This window comes from Myxocyprinus asiaticus, chromosome 7, assembly GCF_019703515.2.
Source record: "Myxocyprinus asiaticus isolate MX2 ecotype Aquarium Trade chromosome 7, UBuf_Myxa_2, whole genome shotgun sequence".
Lineage (NCBI taxonomy): Eukaryota > Metazoa > Chordata > Actinopteri > Cypriniformes > Catostomidae > Myxocyprinus > Myxocyprinus asiaticus.
The window spans coordinates 21,020,394-21,035,436 of NC_059350.1; positions in this window are offsets into that span (position 1 = coordinate 21,020,394).

Genomic DNA, 15,043 nt, shown 5'->3' on the forward strand with positions numbered 1-15,043 from the left:
GTTTATTGCGTTTACATGACTGCACGCATTGTAAGCTTATTAAGCTTAATCGGTGTAAGAACGTGTATGTAAACACGCTCAATGAAATCTAATAAATTACAACAAACTATCCCGATTCAAATGAGCCCAAACACAACAAAATACAGTATGATAAGTAGATCTTGAAATATTCCTCAAAGAGTGTACATGGAAAGACAATGCACAAATGGGTGCTCGACACTAGAGCTAACAAACACTGTAGTCTAGTCCACTAAATTCCAATGGCCGGTCACTTTAGACTGGGAACACCACAGGTGTAACAAAGTGAAATAAAGTACGGAGACTTGCTACTTCTAGAAAAACACAAATACTGAGTTAGCATGTGGACATGCTGCTGCTGCACAATGAGACAAATGCAAGACATGCTGCATCGAGCATGTGTTATATGCTGCTGCACAAATAGACATAAACAATCCCCCAACAAAGCAGGGAAGCTGCACAAACACATAACTCATAAACACAAAACACAAACTCCCAATCAGGCAGATCTGTCGCCAAGACTACTTTATTTTATTTTTATTTTACATGCTATGTTCTGCTGTGGATATTAAGTCCTCTCTTAATAATGTACTATGTCAGGGGTACTCAATTTAAGTTCCAAGAGGTCCGGTCTCTACATTTCCTTCCCAGCAAAGGTCCGGATAATAATATGTACTGTAGCTTACATGGTGTCAGTAGTTATATGGCTAGGAAATTATGTATGTATTTTGGAATAGTTTTTACTATTCTTATATACTATAACTATACTATAACGTTGGCAGCGATAGTACTTAAGTGGTGGGGTCTGAGAGGTCTTTTCTACCAAAAGATTAAAATATTTAATCAAGTCTTCATCAATCGAGGGCACTTGGATATGAATATTAAAAGATAAGATCAACAGTTCGTTTTGAAGCTGAATGACAGCAGTCCAGCTTTTGTTGAAATATTTGTACATTCAGAATTTATACCGATGTATGGTACATAGGATGATTTTTGACAGATAAAATAATCCTGTGGGTTCAGGGGTGTCCCCTAAAAGCGAAAATGTATAAAAATGTAAAAGTCTGAATGGACCATTTTTATATTTTCCTTAAAGTGAGAATCTACTAACAACAAACAAACAATATCTAACAACAGTGAAGCATTAAATAGCTGTTTGCTTAATTTATGTGTAAATAGGCTTTCCTTGCCATGATGACATCTCTGATTTTCACAAAATTAGAACAAAAATCTGTTTGTTTATTATGAAAGGCTCATAACATGCTGATTAATAAAGCTAAATATAGACGGAAAAATGTTATTGTCTAAAGGTGACACGTTAACATGTCCTGACACAAACCTGGCTTAGCTGAACCATCTGAATAACATATCAGACAGATGAAGATAGTTTCACTTTGCTTGATTTTTGTTTTCTGCAGTGTGTTCAAGCGAAAGATGCCAGTATCTGTAGCGGTGTCTCACCTACTGTTGTTAAAATAACCACACTTGCAACTCATACGTACAGAAAATTGGGCTTTATGCGGTGCCTCATATCTATAGCGGGGAGAGAGGCAACACGCACGGAGCGGGAATAAAGCAAGTGCGTTCAACGCCAGGGAATAAAGCGTGTAGCGCTGGATGCACTTTATTCCCACTCTGCGTGCCTATACACGTATGCTTACAAAATCACTTAGCCAGGTGTCAGATAGCTAGCACAAAGATTCAGAGCTCGGAGTCCACCTATTGATTACCCCTGTACTATGGCATTCTACTGGAAAACTAACCTTGGTTTAATATCACAGTTGCAGGTTTAATTCTTTGTAACTCCTGAATTATAGTATAATGAAAAAAATATATGAAATATTTTGATAATAAAAACTGTCCATGTGAAGTCAGTCTTCACTGTTAAATCACACAGAGACTTAAGTCTTGAGAAGGCAGCAGGAACAAGGGGTGTTTGTTTTGTGGCCGGCCCACCAGGAAAAGTTCCGGTTCTCCCTGTGGCCAGTCCGCCCCTGATCATATGAAGTCTGAGTAATGTGGACCACTTTTAAGATACTTTTATGAGGATTTTGCCTCCTTTTTTGAGGTTGACATCTCCATTCACCATTTATTGCCAAATGGAATACAGCAACCAGGACATTCTCTAAAAAATATATTTTTTGTTCTGCAAAAGAAAGAAACTCATACCGGTTTGGAACAGCATGAGGGTTTGTAAATGATAACAGTATTTTTAATTTTAGGTGAACTGTCCCTTTAATATTAAGAAAAGCACTGAATAGTTTAATAGTTTAAAAAAAAAAAAAAGCATGGCAATGCTCTACAGTATGTTATATCTGGATTTTTACTACAGTTTTGCTTATTCATTATTTATTATGATGCACAAAGAAGGACCTAAAGTATGAATGTACAGGAAAATAGAACTCACACTTTAAATCACAAATAAATGCACATTAACACTAAAATAAGGTTCCATTTTTTAACATTTGTTAACAACATTAGTTAACATGAACTAACAATGAGCAATACTTTTACAGTATTTATTACACTTTGTTCATGTTAACATCAGCATATACATTTTTTTAATTAAAAATTGAACGTGTTAAGATTAGTTAATGCACTATGAACTAAAATTAACAATTGTATTTTAATTAAAGGTATAGTATACCCAAAATTGAAAATTCTATCATCATTTACACACTCTTATGCCATCCCAGATGTGTATGACTTACTTTCTTCTGCAGATGTAACCCGGACTTAATTCCAGGTTAATAATAAGAATTGTATATAGTTTGAAATAAATAGAAATGCATAGTTATATAATTGTTAACTAAACTAAATAAGTTTGTGAGAGAGTAAAAATAAATAAATGTGAAAGAGAAATAAGTTGAATAAGACATAATAGAGGATTAGCCATTGAGAGTAAATTGAGAAGTTCCGCCTCAGATGCAGAGAGAACAGACGAGACAACGGAGAAGAGAGCAGCAAGCTAGAGTGAGTGGTTTCTAAAAGAAGAAAATATAGATTTAAATTGCTGAATTTGATAGAAAACCTTAGGAATTCCAGAGAAGAAACTTATATTGAAAAGATCCAGTTATTATTTTGTTTCATGAGGATTTCAATTTTAAGTATTACTGTGTGGAAATACTGGATGTGGTGAGTTATTGTATTAATTGCTGTTTATTGTGAAATAAGCACAAGACAACTTTTTTAGATCCAAATGTTTATTGAAATTGTGTTTATATATATATATATATATATATATATATATATATATATATATATATATATATATATATATGTGTGTGTGTGTGTGTGTGTGTGTGTGTGTGTGTGTGTGCGTGTGTGTGTGTGTTATTTGTATGCATTTTGAAATGTTGAGTTAATTAATCTCACATGGAGTCGCAATTTACGTGGCTTCAGAACGTGATACACTTGAGCCTGGAAAAAGAGAGAAGTTAATGTGTTAGCAATTATTAGAAATTATTGTGAATATTTGATTAATGTAAATGTTGATTGTGATATAAGAGAATTTGGTCAGGTTTTTTTGAATTCATCGGAAAGTTCCATTGGTGGCGAGATACCCAGTTGAATGCTAGAAAGAGAAGTTATCAAGAAGATTAACAGAGTCTGAAATCTAATTATTTTCCTGTCACGAGGAAAAGGACTTTTTTTTTGGGATGTAACTGTGAACTGACAGATGTATAGTTGGATCAGAGATAAGTGAATGTGAAACAGAATGTGATATCAGTGACTGATTTGAACTGAACTGTGCCTTATTTTTCCAAAGTGGATTCTTTGGAAAAGGGTAATCTTTTCACACATTGAACTTGAGTTGTAAATCTGATGTTTACTGGTTTAATTCATTGTGACGGTAACAGGTAAATTTATGCCTGTGATAATTTAACAGAGTACTCTAAAGAGTTTTCTTTTCTTTACATTAAACTTGTGTGATTTATGTATTTCCATCGTGTTACTTTATTTGATTTATTTGTTATTTTCTTTTCTTTAAGAAAGGCCTATTACTTAATTTGGGGGGAATTATTATTAAAAGTAAATTCTTACCGTATTACTGATTCCTGTGTGTTCTTCAGTAATGATCTATTACCTCCAGTGGCCGTTCTTATGAATTTTCTGATGTGCAATTGGTCTATATCACACCCAAAGTATTAAGTGTAAAGAGATTATGAGTGATGCTCTGCTATTGGGACCTGACCTGCGAGAACATGACCATGGCAAAGTTGCGGTCGCGGGTTGCTTTCGTAAGAAAGCAAGCAAGCCACCCCAGCGGCTCCCCACCTCGGTCCTTCTACCTACGGGTTTGAGGCCAGCGCGGCTAGCACTGGGGGCGATTTGGGGACTCCAATGTGATCGCCTCCGCCAGGTATCCCCCCGCGGACCTCCCATTCCCCAGCACGCTCGTCTGCCCCAATCGGGCTTCCAGATGAGTCTGCCGGCTCGTCTCATGGTGAGTTCGACCTCTTGTTCGGAGCCCTCGAAGCTGATGAGCTCTCGAGCGCAGCATCGGAGAGCGGGCTTGTCCAGTCAGGCGCAAAAGCCTCAGCTGGGCTCCCCCCTTCGGGGTCGATTGCCCAGTCACAGGCTGATGCAGAGATGACGGACATGCTTTCCCGGGCGGCCGCGAGTGTCGGGCTAGAGTGGAACCTTCCACTCTCCCCTGAACCCTCGCGGCTCGATGATTGGTTCCTGGGTTTGCGGCGCCGCTCAAAGCAGCCACGGACCCGCTCCAGTGCCTTTCTTCCCGGAAGTGCACAAGGAGCTGACAAAATAGTGGGAGGCACCTTTTACTGCCCAGTCCACATTTCTCAGTTCCCCCGCCCTCACTACCCTCGATGCGGGGTGGCCAGGGGCTATGCGGCGATTCCCCTGGTGGATAAGGCACTCGCGGTGCACCAATGCCCGCAGAGCACCGCCACCTGGCGCGGACGCCCAAAGCTCCTGTCCAAGCCCTGTAGGTTCACATCGTCCCTGATGGCCAAAGCCTACAGCGCTGCTGGACAAGCCGCCTCTGCCCTGCACGCCATGGCTCTCCTGCAGGTCCACCAAGCCAAGGCGCTAAAAAAACTGCACGAGGGTTGTTCTGCCTCAGATTTGATGCAGGAACTGCGCTTGGCGACTGACCTCACTCTCCGAGCGATGAAGGTCACGGCGCGGTCTCTCGGGCAGACGATGTCCACATTAGTGGTCCAGAAGCACCAACTGTGGCTCAACCTGGTCGAGATGGGTGAGGCTGACAAGACACGGTTCCTTGCTGCCCCCATCTCCCAGGCTGGCCTATTCAGCGACACCCTCGAGGACTTTGCCCAGCAGCTTTTGACGGTGAAGCAGCAGACGGAGGCTATCCGGCATATCCTGCCCCAGCGCAGCTCAAGATCCCGCACCCCGTCTGCTCGTCGCCAAGGGCGTCCCCCTGCGGTGACTGCACCGGCTCCACCGCAGCCTGCCCCTTCGGCCCGGCCCCGGCGTGGAGCCCACCACAGGAAGCAGATGCCACCCGTCTGACGGCCGACCGCTAAGAACCCACGAAGGTCATCAAAGCGCCCCTGAGACGGGCGACCCAGGGTCAACGAAACTCACTGCATTGGAGCTGATAGTAAGACCACTCGATCCCCCGGTGGAGGGCCGGGTGGAGAATGTTTTGTTGCCTTTTTATTTGATTTCACTGCATGCCCAAGTAGCTTCGGTACCCAACAGTTCAGCAAAAGAGCGGTTTCCTCCTTCCCTGGGTCACATACCCAGTGTGCACTGTCGTCATCATGACCACCGTCCACGGTTTTTTCCTTGCAGGATAGGCGGTCCAGCAGCGGTCTCCCAGCCCCTGCGTGCCCAGATGTGGCACACATCCGCCCCCGATGTGACAGTCTCCACGGGTTACGAGGACAGGCCTCTTCCTCCCCTGTCCCAGGCTGTTCTGGGGGTGGTCACAAGGAGCCAGGTAAGTGCTCCGCCCCGCCGTGAGGCCCCACCTGCCAGTACGTCCGACGACATTGACCCTTTGGTCCCCCTTGCGCGGAACTTGGATGCATGGCTTGCGCTTTCCAATCTGTCGCGATGACTGGTCCGGACTGTCCGACTCGGCTACACGATTCAGTTCGCCAGGTGTCCACCCAGGTTCAGCTGTATCCACTTCACCTTGGTGAAGGACAAAAACACTGCTACCTTGCGCGCGGAGATTGATATCCTCCTACGGAAGGGTGCGATAGAACCTGTCCCTCCGGCCGAGATAAAGAAGGGGTTTTACAGCCCCTACTTAATCGTACCGAAAAAAGGCGGTGGGTCGCAGCCAATCTTGGACCTGTGAGTACTGAACCGGGCTTTACACAGACTCCCGTTCAAGATGCTGACGCAATAACGCATTCTGGCGAGCGTCTGGCATCAAGATTGGTTCGCGGCAGTAGACCTGAAGGACGCATACTTTCACGTCTCGATTCTACCTCGACATAGACCCTTCCTGCAGTTTGCATTCGAGGGTCAGGCGTATCAGTACAAGGTCCTCCCTTTCGGCCTGTTGTTGTCCCCTCGCGTCTTCACGAAGGTCGCAGAGACAGCCCTTGCCCCGTTAAGGGAATCTCAATGATTGGCTAATCCTTGCTCACTCTCGGGACATGTTGTGTGCACACAGAGACTTGGTGCTCTAGCACCTCAGCCGATTAGGGCTTCGGGTCAACTGGGAAAAGAGCAAGCTCCTCCCGGTTCAGAGCATCTCTTTCCTCGGTTTGGAGTTGGACTCAGTCTCTTTGACAGCACGCCTCACGAGCGAGCACGCACAGTCGGTGCTGGCCTGTTTGAAGGTGTTCAAACAGAAAACAGCAGATCCACTGAAACTCTTTCAGAGGCTCCTGGGGCATATGGCATCCTCAGCGGTGGCCACCCCACTCTAGTTGATGCATATGAGATTGCTTCAGCACTGGCTTCAGACTCGAGTCCTGATATGGGCATGGCACCGTGGGACACATCGCATGGTCATCACGCCGGTCTGTCACCTTCTTTTCAGCCCTTGGACTGACCTCTCATTTCTACGGGCAGGTGTTCCCCTAGAGCAGGTCTCCAGGCACGTCGTGGTCATGACAGATGCCTCCAAAATGGGCTGGGGTGCTGTTTGCAATGGGCACGCAGCCGCCGGCTTATGGACGGGCCCGTGACTGCATTAGCACATCAACTGCAGTTGTTGGCAATTCTGCTCGCCCTGCGGAGGTTTCGGCCGTTGATCCAGGGCAAGCACATGTTAATTCGGACAGACAACAGGGCAACGGTAGCATATGTCAACCGCCAAGGCGGTCTGTGCTCTCGTTGTATGTCACAACTCACCCGCCGTCTCCTCCTCTGGAGTCAGCAGCACTTCAAGTTGCTGCGAGCCACTCACATCCTGGGCAAACTCAATACTACAGAGGACGCACTGTCGCAGCAGGTTACCCTCAGGGGAGAGTGGAGACTCCACCCTCAGGTGGTCCAGCTGATTTGGAGTCAATTCAGACTCCCAAGAATCCTCCTACTGCCCGCTCTGGTACACCCTGACCGAGGCACCCCTCGGCATAGATGCACTGGCACATAGCTGGCCTCCTGGCCTACACAAATACGCATTTCCCCCAGTGAGCCTACTTGCACAGACTCTGTGCAAGGTCAGGGAGGACGAGGAGCAGGTCGTCCTGGTAGCACCCTACTAGCCCACCCAGACGTGGTTCTCGGACCTCATGCTCCTCACGACATCCCCCCTCCCCCCCCCGGCATATTCCCCTGAGGAAGGACCTTCTTTCTCAGGGACGGGGCACCATCTGGCACCTACGACCAGACCTCTGGAATCTCCATGTCTGGCCCCTGGATGGGACGCAGAAGACCTAAGCGGTCTACTACCCGTGGTGGTAGACATGATCACTCAGGCTAGGGCCCCCTCTACGAGGCGACTGTATGCCTTTAAGTGGCGTCTGTTCGCTAAGTGGTGTTCTTCCCGATGGGAAGACCACCAGATTGGTGCAGTCGGATCAGTGCTTTCCTTCCTGCAGGAGAGGTTGGAAGGGCGGCTGTCCCCTTCCACCTTGAAGGTGTACGTAGCTGCTATAGCAGCACACCACGACACAGTGGACGGTAAGTCCATAGGGAAGCACGACCTGATCATCAGGTACCTGAGAGGCACCAGGTGGCTGAATCCCTCCAGACCGCACCTTGTTCCCTCATGGGACCTCTCTGTAGTTCTTCAGGGTCTACAGAGAGCCCCCTTTGAGCCTTTGCAGTCAGCTGAGCTTAAGGCACCCATCTGGATCGCCCACTGGCTCATTGACGCCATAGCTATGGCATATCATGCCCAGGACATGCCGCCCCGGTAAGGCAACGAGCTTATTCTACCAGGGGTGTAGCAGCCTCCTGGGCCCTGGCCAGGGGTGCCTCTCTAACAGACATTTGCAGAGCAACAGGCTGGGCAACACCCAACACCTTTGCAAGGTTCTACAACCTCCGGGTGGAACCGGTTTCGTCCCAGGTAGTGGCACGCAATACAAGCGGATAAGCCCGGGATAGCCGGCCAGGTGTATCGCTTGCACATAGCGCCTTTCACCTCCTCTGAGCTGAAGACGTGCGCCATTCATTCCCAGTGGTGTTCACAAACTATGTTCCCTGGTTGACTTCCTCCGAACCCTGTGGCAGTCGAGTTTTCGGAGAGACTCACTGCCGGCCCAGTACACATGCTAACTAAGAGCCCTGTTCTGGGGTAGGTGATCCGCATGTGGCAGTTCCCTGTAAGGTAACCCCATGCGAAGTATATCTTCCGCTAATTCGTTTCCCTGTTGGCAAACTGCGTCTTCCTTGGGCAGAGCCCCTTCTGCCACAGTCTCCATGTTTGTAGCAACTCCTCCCCCGTTGGGTAGGATCTACCATGAGACTCTCCACATGGTCGACAAGACCATGTGACATATTTTCCACTTAAATACCCCCTCTTTGGGTGAGATGTGGTCTCTGCGGTGTCCTCCTATTGGGAGGGACACCCCCCGACTAGACCTGGCGGCCCAGTCAGATAATCCCCCTTCTTTTTTAGGGAGTGGAAATAAAGAAGGGGAAAAGAGGCCACGACTGGGTTACATTTTGTTACCTATATCATTTTACATCAACATCAATTAAAAGTAAAAATTAAAAAGTAAAAAATAAAACTCCATCAATAACACATAAAACCTCATTAATACCCCACATTTCTGAAAAACACTCTACATTATTAATCAGTTTATAATATGAAAATTATATTTTTATCCTTTCTTTTACCATACACTTTAACATTATTTCCACATCTGTTGAACCAAATCCTAACCCCTTATTTTTTCTTGTTTTCCACAATGCAAGCTTTGCTGTACCAATTAAATAATTTAATAAACACACTTTTCTTCTGTCTAACATATTTGAGTCCCCCAATAAAAACTTTGTAGGAAAACTCTTCACCAAAACCCCAAAACCAAGCATCAAGCAGCCTAAAAAGACCTCTGGGTCTCATACTTCTTAAAAACAAATGTTCTATAGTTTCCTCACCACTACAAAACCTACACTCCCCCCAACTGCTGGATTCAGGTGTGCCACATGTCTGTTTGCAGCTATGGCCCTGTGAATAATCCTCCACTGTAGATCAGCTGTTTGCTTCTCAATGGGAGGTTTATACGGGGTCCTCCACTTATCCCTCACTAGGAAATCTAGGTGGGGGACTCGAGTTACATGACTTGACTCGAGTCTGACTCAAGTCACAAATTTAAGGACTTGTGACTTGCTTGACTAAATGAAGAAAATGATTTGACTTTAACTGCATGACTCGACAATGACTTGAATGTTTTTTATTATTAGTATTTTCAATAACTTATTATAAACAGCAATGAAATGTGTTTAAAAAAATATTGCGACATCAATTAATTCATATGCAAAATTGTAAGCAGGCCAGCACCACTGATCTGCATCTGCGCAGTTAACGCTGTTCTCACAACGTGCCAAAATGACAGATGATTGTCGTGTTCCCAAAATAATCTCCTTTGGATATAAAGATTTCGAATTGGACCATGAGGATAAAAAAAGATTTGCCAGATGCACAATATGCAATGTAAAAATATCCGATACAACCACCACAACCTCAAATTTCATCAGACATTTCAAAAACCACAAGGAAAGGTAAGTAAATAATTTCATTATCCAGAAAGATTAATATGTAAAATTACTGTTCAAATGTTTGATGGTTGTCAATAAATTAAAATGATTCACGATTAATTTCATGTTTTGTAGCGCAACAAGTTTGAAATTACCCAACATTGCCTCTAAATGTGTATGCCTTTTCTAAACCTTCTCAACAGCCAACAATATATCATAACCAGATTTGCAGTCACAACACTTTATTTAAAACGTAACGAATCGTGACGAAATCGAAGTGCTCTCATAGTGATTATGATTTCTAAAGTCTTTAAATAAAGCCCTTGAATGCAATACCTTTATGATTATTTTATGTAAATGCATCTCTGAAGGGAACTGACTGTCTTCAGAAAAGTTTTGATGGCATTTTCTTTTCATCTTACCTCCGTATAATGCCTAATAAAGTATTGTATAAGTGCAGGGCTGCTTTGTGTACAGGCGTTACCAGGATAACATCTATATTTCTGCTGCTCCATAAGCACCAACTACTGTCAGAGAGCGAATTTGCATTTTCATTCAGCCCATCTGCCGTTTTTGTTAGATCAATGTGAAAATCTGACCGCATTTTTACACAGCATACACGCAGTGCTATACATTTTAACCGGTTAATTAAAAAAATCGAAACAATTTGGATAATAAGGTATCTAGAAGTATTCACAGTATTTTTAAGTGCCCACGATAAAAATACTGTGCATGTTATTAATGCAATTTACTATATACAATTCATATAAAAAATGAATGTAAAGATATGTATATAAGTTCATCTTTTCAGAGCAAAAATAAATATTTATTAAAAAAATTAACCTCTATTTATTTTAGTACTTTGGCTTGACTCGACTTGACTTGAAACTCATCAGGACTCAACTTGACTTGCTTGAGGTGAGTCACTGACTTGACTTGACTTGCTTGAGGTGAGTCACTGACTTGACTTGACTTGCTTGATTTGTCTGCACTGCACTTGAGACTTGACTCGAGACTTGACGGTTAAGACTTAAGACTTGCTTGTGACTTCAACATGTGTGGCTTGCTCCCACCTCTGGCCACTTTGAAACACTCTGCCTGCTGAGTGGTTCATATGAATAACTGTAATAGAATACAATGCCTTTTCTGACGTATGTACAAGTTCTTCCAGCTGCGGAGTTTTGAAAGACAGTATAGAGCCATCAAGTTCTTTTTGTTCTCTACTTACAGCAGGAATTATTTTTAACTACTTCTTTCAGATGTTGCACATTTCTTCCAGCAACAAGGTTTTTATAACTGCTTGGCAAAACAGCAAATATCTCATCCCTCAATTTAGAAGCAATTCTTGTTGACCACAAACCAGACAGTTCTTTGAAAGTTTCCACTGAATTCTATCCACCATCGTCCAGTAAGTGTTTAGTGACTCTTTACGAGAGTTCTCCGAATGCTTACTGATGACAAAAGTCTGGACTGAATCAAATAAAGGTTCCTCATTAATCCAGTCTCCAAGTTCATTCAAATTTCTATCCACTTTCAAGACATAACACCAAGCTTGTAACATTGATTTATAAAAAGAAGTGAGACTGTCCAGACTCAACCCATCCATTCTCAATAAAAATATGTTTGTCTAGTCCAAAACTTTCTACCTTCTGCAGGAATGTGCATGCCATCTGTGTCCATGCTAAATCCTCTTGATAAAGCAGTTTCTGTTCTGCTTGCAGTCTGAAAGCAAAACTACAACTCTTTACATCCACCAGACCTTGACCTCCTTTGTGTACTAGTAGATAAAGTACTGCAGCCCGAGTCCAATGTTCTCCACTCCAGAAAAAATCTACAATTGTCCTCTGTATTTTACAGATCATTTCACTGGGAGGTTCCAGAACAATGACTTTGTGCCACAATGTGGAAGCTGCCAGATTATTTGCCACTAAAACTCTTCCTCTGTAGGATAATTGTGGTAATAGCCATTTCCATTTAGACAATCGAGCTACTACCTTCTCCAGCACTCCCTCCCAATTCTTCTTTTAAAACTTTCCTTTCCTAAAAAAACACCCAACATTTTTATACCCTCCCTCCCCCAAATCAATCCTCCTGGAAGTTCCGGAGGCCCGGTGTCTTTCCACCTGCCAATAATAAACCCCTCACTTTTCTCCCAGTTAACTTTAGCAGAGGAAGCCTTCTCATATTGCCTAATGCTTGTTTCAAGAGCTGTTACATCTTTTTGTCCTGAAATAAAAACAGTTATATCATCAGCATAAGCAGGAATACACACTTTAAAAATGTGTATTTACACCTGCAATTGAAAAACCACCAAGATCTCTCCTCAGCTTACACAAAAATGGTTCAATTACAAGACTATATAATTGTCCAGAAAGAGGACAACCCAGTCTAATACCTCTTGTGACTGTTACTGGGGTACTTAGTCCTCCACCAACCTTAATCATAAATTATGCATCATAATATAACAATTTAACATATGAAATAAACTGATCACTAATCACTCATCACCAATTCCAAAACTCTTTATACATTCATGGTCCACCCTATCAAATGCTTTTTCTTGATCTATGACAGGACACCCAAATTAGTATCATTAATACAGCTAAAACCAATCACATCTCTTAATAAAAACAAATTGTCCATTATTGATCGCTTCGGTATACAATATGTTTGATCTTTCTGAATCAACATGTTTAAACAATTTGCTATATTAAGCCTATTTAAGCCTATTTGCTATAGATTTTGATAATATTTTATAATCCAAACATAATAAGGACACTGGCCTCCAATTTAAAAAAAAAAAATCCTAAATCTCCTTTTTTTTTTGGTAACAGGGAAAGTACAGACCACCTACAACTAACAATTCTAATACAACTTCATAAAAACCTTCTCCTAATATTCCCCAGAAATGTTTGCAGAACTCAGCTGTTAAACCATCTAACCCTGGAGAACGTCCCATAGACAACTGCTGCACTGCTTCTATTAATTCTCCATATGTAATTATATCATCCAAGCCTTTTTTTTCTTGCTCCAACTGTGGTAGATCTTTAAGTAAATCCTTTGCACTAACAGGATCGCATCTCTCAGCACTATATAACATAGTAAAAAAGTCCACCGCCAACTTCCTCATTTCAGCCGTATCTGTTGTTACATTTCCGTTTGGACGACGAAGATGATGCATCTCTTTATATTGAATCATACTTTTTTCCAGATTATATGAATAAGAAGTTGGGGCATCCATGTCATTAATGGAACAAATCCTTGCTCTTATGAGTGCCCTTTTCACTTGTTCTTGTAACAGAGTTCCAAGTTCTTTCCTTTTTTTTTTTTTTCGTTCTGTAATCCTTTGTTATTGTCAAGTCCTCTTCCAAACACTCAATTTCTTTTTTGCAAACTTTGTAGAGTATTCTTCACATTTGCCAAGGTATGAGCAGAAACATTTTGACAAAACTCTTTAATTTGTACCTTGAATACATTCCACCACTGACTAAGATCATCAAAATATATATATATTTTTTTTATTTCCATTTATCCCAAAACAGTTTAAAACTATCACAAAAAAAAAAACATGTCTTTTAGCAGTTTTTCATTTCATTTTCATTCAAAAATAATCAAATGATGGTCAGAAAAACCATTAGGCAATATTAATGCACTCATCACCTTATTTTCAACCATCTTACTTAAAAAATATCCAGCCTAGCCCGCTAACCATATTTTCTGCTGCTTTAATCCAAGTATATCGCCTCACTCCTATACTCCTTCTTCTCCACACATCTGTTAAATGATATTTACCAACTATATTGGACAGTGCTTCACCAGAATGACTACGTATGTGGCTCCTCACCATTTCTATCAATAATTAAATTAATAGTACAGTTCCAGTCCTCTCCTAACACTAACCAAGCATTATCATCAAATTTTTATAGAGCTTTATCTAATTTATCAAATATTCTTACTCTTTCCAACCCACAATTTGAACATACACATTTACTAGAACAAACACATGTTCCCCTTACTCTATTTTTCTTGATAGTACCCTTCCTTTTTCAATATCTTCAGTAGATAAAATATTGACATTTACATTTTTTAAAAATAATATAGCTACTCCCGCACTAATATTTGTTCTATGACTTAATACCAATTGTCTCTCCCACCACCTAGTCCACTCAATTTCATTTTCATCATTGCTATGAGTCTCTTGTAAAAATACAACATTAACCCAATGTATATTTAAAAACTCTGATACCACTGCCAATTTACTTATGTCTCTTCCTCCATTTATATTTAGAGAGCCTATTCTTAAGTTCTCCATAAATAGGTTGAAATATGAAGTGGATAGAGACAAAAAGAAAAAGAGACAAAATAGCATGAGAGTCACCCCATGCATTTTAACCATTACTTTTTAAAAGAGAACGGCTCTTTAATTTTCCGCAGCATTGTTAGAAATGTCTTTAATCTAAACCTCTTCTGTTTGCTCAATGCCTCATAACTCACTCTATGCAGTACTTTTACTGAAACAACGAACCAACATCTCCACATTCAAAGCACTTTAAACTACCTGTACTAGCGTAAACCATACTGTATATGCCTTCCCTTCATATCAAATTCTGAAAGACACATTCAATTCAGCTGCGTTCAGAAACATTAGCACCTGTTTCCTGAACGACATCACATGTTTTAAAGCCGTATTTTTGCATCTGAGTGGAATCATTTGAGTGTACTAGGAAACTTTCCGTACTTTAAAAGTTCACGCTCAGTCTCATCATTAGGGATAAATGGAGGCACATTCAAAATTGTTATCTTTGTGGTAGGAGTAACCAGCGAGAGAGAGAGAGAGAGAGAGAGAGAGAGAGAGAGAGAGAGAGAGAGAGAGAGAGAGAGAGAGAGAGAGAGCATGAACACTTCAGTTACCGATTGT